This window comes from Balaenoptera acutorostrata, chromosome 11, assembly GCF_949987535.1.
Source record: "Balaenoptera acutorostrata chromosome 11, mBalAcu1.1, whole genome shotgun sequence".
In the NCBI taxonomy this organism is placed as follows: Eukaryota; Metazoa; Chordata; class Mammalia; order Artiodactyla; family Balaenopteridae; genus Balaenoptera; species Balaenoptera acutorostrata.
This window is the reverse complement of record NC_080074.1, coordinates 71,441,454-71,449,247: the sequence shown is the minus strand read 5'-3', so window position 1 is coordinate 71,449,247 and position 7,794 is coordinate 71,441,454. Positions and strand designations below refer to the sequence as shown.

Sequence of the window (7,794 nt, the reverse complement as noted above, 5' to 3'; positions counted from 1 at the left end):
CATTCTTTAATTGTGCACACATTTTCATGAGCTGCAAAGATGAGAACAAGTAAGTAGATGTAAGCACTGTATAGATCCTCTTATTTCATCTCTCGTAACAGGCACCCCTTCTTACCAGGGTTTATCATGAAGTTGATAATTGAAATATTTATCCCTAATGTGACCTAAATGTTAAATAAACCCACCTGATAGACTGATTGAGATATAATAACATAGGTTACCAGAAATAACTCTAGAATAAATTATATGCTAGGGAAACTTAAAGCAGGAACCCTGATCAGAAAGAAGTATGGGGGCTTCCCTGGTGGCGCAGTGGTTGAGAATCTGCCTGCTAATGCAGGGGACACGGGGTCGAGCCCTGGCCTGGGAAGATCCCACATGCTGCGGAGCAACTAGGCCCATGAGCCACAACTACTGAGCCTGCACGTCTGGAGCCTGTGCTCTGCAACAAGAGAGGCCGTGATAGTGAGAGGCCCGCGCACCGCGATGAAGAGTGGCCCCCGCTTGCCACAACTAGAGAAAGCCCTCACACAGAAATGAAGATCCAACACAGCCAAAAATTAAAAAAATAATAATTAATTAATTAATTTAAAAAAAAAAACAAAGAAGTATGGAATAGAAGGGTGTTTTCTAAACTGTAATCATCAGAGCCACATTTTTATGATTTTCTATATCTAAATAACTCCTGAGCTATTATTTACCTAATATTTTCCTTTAAATTGTCTGTTTTTAATTTAATCAATCAACACATTTTTCTCAAAATTTTGATCTAAAAACAAACAAAAAAGGAAAGAAAGAAAAACAAAAACGTTAGTGGAAACTTCATGGTTCCAGTGGGGAGAAGGGAGAGGAGGAGCCTGGAGCTGAGGCTCTGAGGCCCTCCAGAGAAAATCTTCACCCTTGAAGTGCTCCCTTGAAAGGAGCGCTATACCCAGCCTCCAGCTGGAGAAGAGGGCACATTCAATAGTGGTCTGAGGGCCAGAGGGCCTGGAAGGGGCAGGGGCCCAAAGGCTCACAGGAAGTATTCAGCCACTGGCTTCTTTTTTTTTTTTTTTAAAGTCTTCTAAACTTATTTAATTAATTTATTTATTTGTTTATTTTTCGGCTGTGTTGGGTCTTCATTTCTGTGTGAGAGCTTTCTCTAGTTGTGGCAAGCGGGGGCCACTCTTCATTGCGGTGCACGGGCCTCTCACTATCACGGCCTCTCCTGTTGTGGAGCACAGGCTCCAGACGCGCAGGCTCAGTAGTTGTGGCTCACGGGCCTAGTTGCTCTGCGGCATGTGGGATCTTCCCAGATCAGGGCTCGAACCCGTGTCCCCTGCATTGGCAGGCAGATTCTCAACCACTGAGCCACCAGGGAAGCCCAGCCACTGGCTTCTTGAAGGGGATGCCCCATGTCCCTCAGGAGCAGCCTCAAATATACTGAAATCTTCCTGAAGATGCTCATCCAGCTCCAAGATGGCTGTCACATTCCCACAGTTGTAGCAGTAGTTGGGTGACAACTGAAGAGTGAGCACAGTTTCACTGAAGTGCCATTCATAACCTGTCACCAGTTGGTGGGCCCAGATCATGTCAGTGTCCTTGGCTGCATGGAACTGGGTCACCACATCACTGCAAAATAGGTAGCCGCTCCCACAGGGCTCACACACCACCCTGTTGTGTCTTGAGGGTCGGACCAGAGCAGGTCACACACAGTCCATCAAGGGGCACGTCTTGCTTTTGGTCAATCTTCTGCATCTAGTCCAGGGCCTAGATGGAGGTGGAGAGGCCCTGTGCACACAAAAGATCTTGTCATCAGTGATGGCCAACAGGCTGAGGTAGTCAAAGATCTCGGAGCAGTAGTGCTACATGGTGACGGAGCCACATTGCCCCGGCACTCAGCAGAGAAGCCATAGACCTGGGCAACCTGGAGGCTACATGGTTGTCTGGGATCAGGGTGATACGGTCAGGATGGCCAACCTTAAATGCCAGCAGCAAGACTGTATCAGTGCCATAGAAACTATGATCCATGAAGTCTCCCATAAAGAAGTAGTTGGTCTCAGGGCTGTGGCCACCCTCTCTGAACAGCTCCCTGAGGTCATAGCATTGTCCCTGGCTGCAGCCACGTGCTATGACTGGCAGGTCCTGGTTCTGCACTTTGCTCTCCAGCCTTAGTGCGCAGGGCCTTGACTTCTCTCCCCTTGATGATCTTGCAGCATGGCAGCGGCTGGATCTGCTGGTCCAGGCTGCAGACCCTTGCTGTGGTCCACCCCTCCCCACCCCACAGGTCAGTGTGGGCTGCGGTGCACACAGGTCTGTGCCCCTCCCACTCTGGCTCCAGCTCTCAGGGTCCCTGCCTTCCTCCTTCTCTCTGCTTTGGTCCCTTGCTCTGCTACTCAATCTTTCATCCTGGGTCTTTTTTGTAGCTTTTCTCCCTTCTTATCTGTAGCCTTCTCCATTTCTCTTGTTTTCCATTCATTTCTCCTTCAGAATTTTTTTGGCGATTTCTTTTTTCTTTTTTTGTTCTCTTATTAGTTCACATTCACTGTCCTACATTGCACCTCTTGTTCAAGATATTCCCCCCAATAAAAAGTTAACTCTCTAAAAACTGTTTACCTACATAGGAATGCTTACCTACATAGGAAAATTATATTTAATAAAAATGTAATGTTATATATAAATTATAAAAATATAACTTTTACTGAGAACTTACTATATGCTAAATATTTTTCTATGTGCTTTACACGAATGCACTCATTTAATCCTCTTAAAAAATACCTTGATCTAGACAGTATTTATCTAGTTTATAAATAAGGAAATGGAAGCCCAGAGATATTGCCCAAAATCTATATAGCCAATAAGTATTGGAGCCAAGATTCAAACTCTGACATTTTTACTTCAGAACTTATGCTCTTAACTTTACAATATAATGCATCCAAAACATGTGGAAACTACCACTATTAAATCTCAGGAACACATGTAATACCTTGTCTCAAAGCAAATACTGTGGAGAACTATATTCCATGATAAATGGCTTCATGTAAGTAACAAGAAAACAAAAAGCACGTAGATGATCCTAAGTGGGTAATAAGGTAGTAAAATTATAGTAAAAATGTGAATGTAATTGGTGAAACTTCGTTTTGTTTTGTCTTTTGAATTTAAATGAAGGCTTTGAATTCTTTTGAAAATAAACAATGGCATGGAAATTTTCCTTTCATTTAAATTAATGAGTTTGGCCATGTTTTTCAATGAATGTTAAAAATAGAAAGTATGACACATTGTATATGCATTCTTCTTTTCGTAATTACTAGTTTGCAAGGAAGAGGGTTTAATAGGTAATCAAAAATTTCAGAGATTTGAAATTGATTCTGGAAAGTAATTTTATACAAGTGTGATTAACTTTTTCAACAGGGTGTATGTGTGCATGTGCAGGCATCTATCATGTGCAATGCCCTGGACCCAAGGGGGCACTTGCCATTTTTCTGGGATGGTCTACATTCAATGTCAATAAATGTTGGCAAAATTTATGCCAGTCAAATACAGGCAAAATAATTCTATAAATTATAATAGTAACACATGTTTTATGTACTTTAACTTGCAAATTATATAGACGATTTCCTGAAAGAGTATTTTTTTTCAATGACAAAATCATATATGCAGACTCTAGAAAAGGTGTTAAAAAGCTGAGTTAAGGGAGGGAAAAGGTGAGAACAATTATCTATCTTTAGAGCATAACAAATAATCATGATGTAAATTAGGTTCTTTAGAGAGGGAACAAATTAGCACTCAACTCTACATTACAGCGTAAAAGTGAACTATGCTCATAACATCAGAAGTAAGAGAAGATGAACACAGCCCTTTGCTTGTCGTCTTGGCTAGATCTGAATGTGCAATGATGAAGGAGATTGATGGTTAGATCCTAAATTTGTTTTTCCATCTTCATTCTCATAACGTCCTCATAGGAGAGTGTCAGTATGTATTGATCTTTCTTTACTAATGAGTTTTCTTATTGCTCTGCCTTCAGAGACCTTAATTCCTTGATATGTTATCACACTCCAACAAAAGAACAACCTAACCAAAGTCTAATAATTTTTTGCAATATGTGGGGAAAGTATGTTTGCTTTAAAGAATTCTTGCTAGACTACCAGAAAATATTCTGACTTTCTAATAGAAAGTTGTTTCTACCAGGGTGAGTTTATGTGTTTTTGTCTTATTTCTCTAGACACAATACAAATCTAAGGAACTTTCTGAGGTTTGAAATTTCCTGAAGATGTGAGATTCAGGCATATAAACAAGATTTTTCTGGTTCAAATGTGAAAACATGATTAGCTTCACGGTGACATTTTCAATGTGCACACCAAGGATTAGGAGATGTATAAGGTAAGGAGCAAATGCCAAAGAGAGAACAATTGTGCTTTGCTAAACACTGCTTAAAGCATAGGTTTTTATGCTGTTATTACATCTGTAACAGCTAGGGTTTGGAGCTCATATAAAATTATGAATTGTCCTGCGATGAATTAATAAGTGTTACATGTGGGGGTAAGGAAGTCATTTTTAAAGTATCATTTTGCAAGAAGTTTAGCTTTTAATTATCAGTGACAAGGAAGAAAAGTGACAAAATTATCTCCTTCACCACTAGGTAAACATTCATTTTAACAAATTTGAAATAGCTACACTTGACATCTAAAGCCTGAGTAGATGGCAGATATCTATACAGGGGGATTCGATTCAAAGGCAGAAACATCTATATTTTCTACATACTGGAATGTTGTATTACCCAAATTTAAGCTGATTTTATACTATTAAACATGTATTACATGCCTGGCAGTAAACACTGCAAGTAGTTTAATAAAATGTTTTTCCATTATAAAAATCTATTACTAGAGAGTTAAATTTCCCATTGAACTCTGCACAAACACTTTAAAATTACTTCTTGTCTTTCCTTAGGGGATTAAAGATATTGTAATATGTAATCTGATTCTGTCAGAGTGTATCAGCCTGCTCTCACTTGTTTCAAACTTTGATCGAATAGTTTCTTCTTGTAAGCATTTTTACTCTAATATGATGCTCATAATAAAAAAATTCACAGCTGAATTTCTAAGTAGCAAAAATTTCTATCATTATTTGACCCTAGCTTCCTGTTCACTGTTCTAGTTGATAATCTGTAATATTTTATTTTTTACAGTTTTATCTTTTTAAGGGCTGTATAATCTGCCATCATATAAATGTATCACATATTATCTATTTATCTATTTGTATCTAGGTTTTCCTAATTTTTTCCAGCTTTATGGAGATATAATTGACATACAACATTGTATAAGTTTAGGGTGTACAATGTGTTGATTTGATACACTTATATATTATAAAATGATTCCCACCATAACGTTAGCTCTGACACCTCCATCATGCCACATAATTACCATATCATTTTTGGGTGAGAATATTTAAGATCTATTCTCTTAAACATATAATACAATGTTGTTAATTATAGTCACCATGCTGTACATTAGATCCCCAGGACTTACGCATCTTATAACTGGAAGTTTGTACCATATGACCAACATCTCACCATCCCCCCCACCCCTCATCCCCTAACCCTTGGTAACCACCTTTCTACACTTGTTTCTATGAGTTCACGTTTTTATATTCCACATGTGAGATCATACAGTATTTGTCTTTGTCTGTCTGACTTGTTTCATTTAGCATAATGCCCTCAAGGTCCATCCATGATGTCTTACATGGCAGGATTTCCTTCTCTGTCATGGCTGAAATCTTACATCTCCTTTATCCATTCATTCCTGAAGCTGAATCGTAGGGAAAGGAGAGAATAAAGTAGAAATTACAACTAAATTTTCCACGTCTGAACATTTTAGAATATTTTAGAGATGTAAGGGGTTATAAATATTTCCATTCTCCTCATTTGGAAATTTCCGTTTAGATTTAGGATTTATGAGCCCTTTTTCTCATTGTACATTTTATAGATTTTAAGTGGCTCACAGTTAAACTTTCTTCAGGAATTTGAAATTCTCTTTAGGTTTTCCTAATTAGTGGGCTGCCTATTAAAAGAAATACTAAGTTGAGAGACTTGTGGTAGCTCCAGCATTTTATTAAAAATGGGTATGAAAGCATGGGTTTTGGGCACAAGTGATATAATTAAATATATGGAAATTCTAGGGATACTGCCATCTTAGTTGGAGGACTCCTTTAAAGTGTGTTGGAAACTATACCTATTATCTAATTTACCACCAAATAATTAATTAATGTTGACTTTTTTTGTTATTGTTAATAGGGAGGATGTTAGTAAAAAGATTGGATGGGAGGAGTGTAGCAGGCATAGATGTTTAGGTAAAGATAGATTTGAGCCCAAAAAACTAAGAATGTGGCTGGCACATATGACTTCATACTCAGCAGTGCATTTTATAAATATAAGCAATTATTTTTCATAAGGAGACAAACCATAGTTAAATCCCTTCCTTCTATCCTTCCTTCCTTCCTTCCACCCCTTTTTATCTCCATTGCCCACTCTCTTTCATCTCCCAACCACAGACAAAAATTTTTAAATGTTTAATGTATTGGGGCTCTTTTATAAATGTATATTACTTTTTTGTATGCATGAATTTTCATTCACATAAACAATGTTGTATATTTATATATATTTACATTTATACATATATCATTGTTTCTCTTTTACCCCAAACTATATTTATGAAAGTATATATATTTTGAACTATGATATATATACAGAGAAACATGCAAAATGTACAACTTGAAGAATGTTTACAAACGAACACGTGAGTTACCAGCATCCAGATCAAGAAATATAACATTATTAGCACCACAACTGCCCCCTAATGTCCCCTCCCAGTCACTTCCTCCCATCAAGGGAACCCACAACATGACTTCGTTTTTTCTTAATATTTATTTATTTTTTTGGCTGCATCAGGTCTTCATTGTGGCGCACTGGCTTCTCTCTAGTTGTGGCCTGTGGATTTTCTCTTCTCTAGTTGTGGCACTCGGGCTCCAGAGCGTGTGGGCTCTGTAGTTTGCAGCACGTGGGCTCTCTCATTGAGGCACCCGAGTTTGGTAGTTGTGGCGAGCAGGCTTAGTTGCCCTGAGGCATGTGGGATCTTTTCCCCGACCAGGGATTGAACCCAGGTCCCCTGCATTGGAAGGTGGATTCTTTGCCACTGGACCACCAGGGAAGTCCTGTGCATCATGACTTCTAATATCTAATTAGTTTTGCCTATTTTGAACTTTATATGGTTGGGATCATGTGATATATACTCTTTGGGATTGCTAAACATTATGCCTCTAAGATTCATCCACGTGGTTGTTTAGCAGTTTTTCCTTCTTTTTTATAGTTTTCTATCTTAGTATAGATAGTATGAATATACTATCTTAGTATGAATATACCATACTTCACTCTAATCTTGTCGGACTTTGAGATTTTCCAGAGCAGGTTATTACTAGCAATGTTACTTGTGCATGTAATCTGGTAAACATGCAGGTATTTCTCCTGTTTACATACTTAGGAATATAACTGCTGGTGCATCGTGTACAAGTTCAGCTTTAGGAGGCATCGTCAAAGAATTTTCCAAAGTTGTCTATCGCATTATCCCCTCATAACGGTGTGTGAAAATTTCACTTTTGCTAATACTTGGTACTGCCTGCTTTTTGATTTTATCTATTTTTGTGGCCATAGCAGTATGTCATTATGAAGTTATGAACAGCCTTATTAAGGTATGATTGACATACAATAAACTGCACATATTTAAAATATATAATTTGATACATTTTGATAAATGTATATGCCTG

The 7,794-nt window shown here is 38.3% G+C and overlaps 1 pseudogene; it reads right to left on the bottom strand.

Moving 5' to 3' along the window:
• Positions 1-1,012: 1,012 nt before the first annotated feature.
• LOC103012828 (serine/threonine-protein phosphatase 4 catalytic subunit-like) lies at positions 1,013-7,559 on the bottom strand (annotated as a pseudogene).
• Positions 7,560-7,794: the final 235 nt, after the last annotated feature.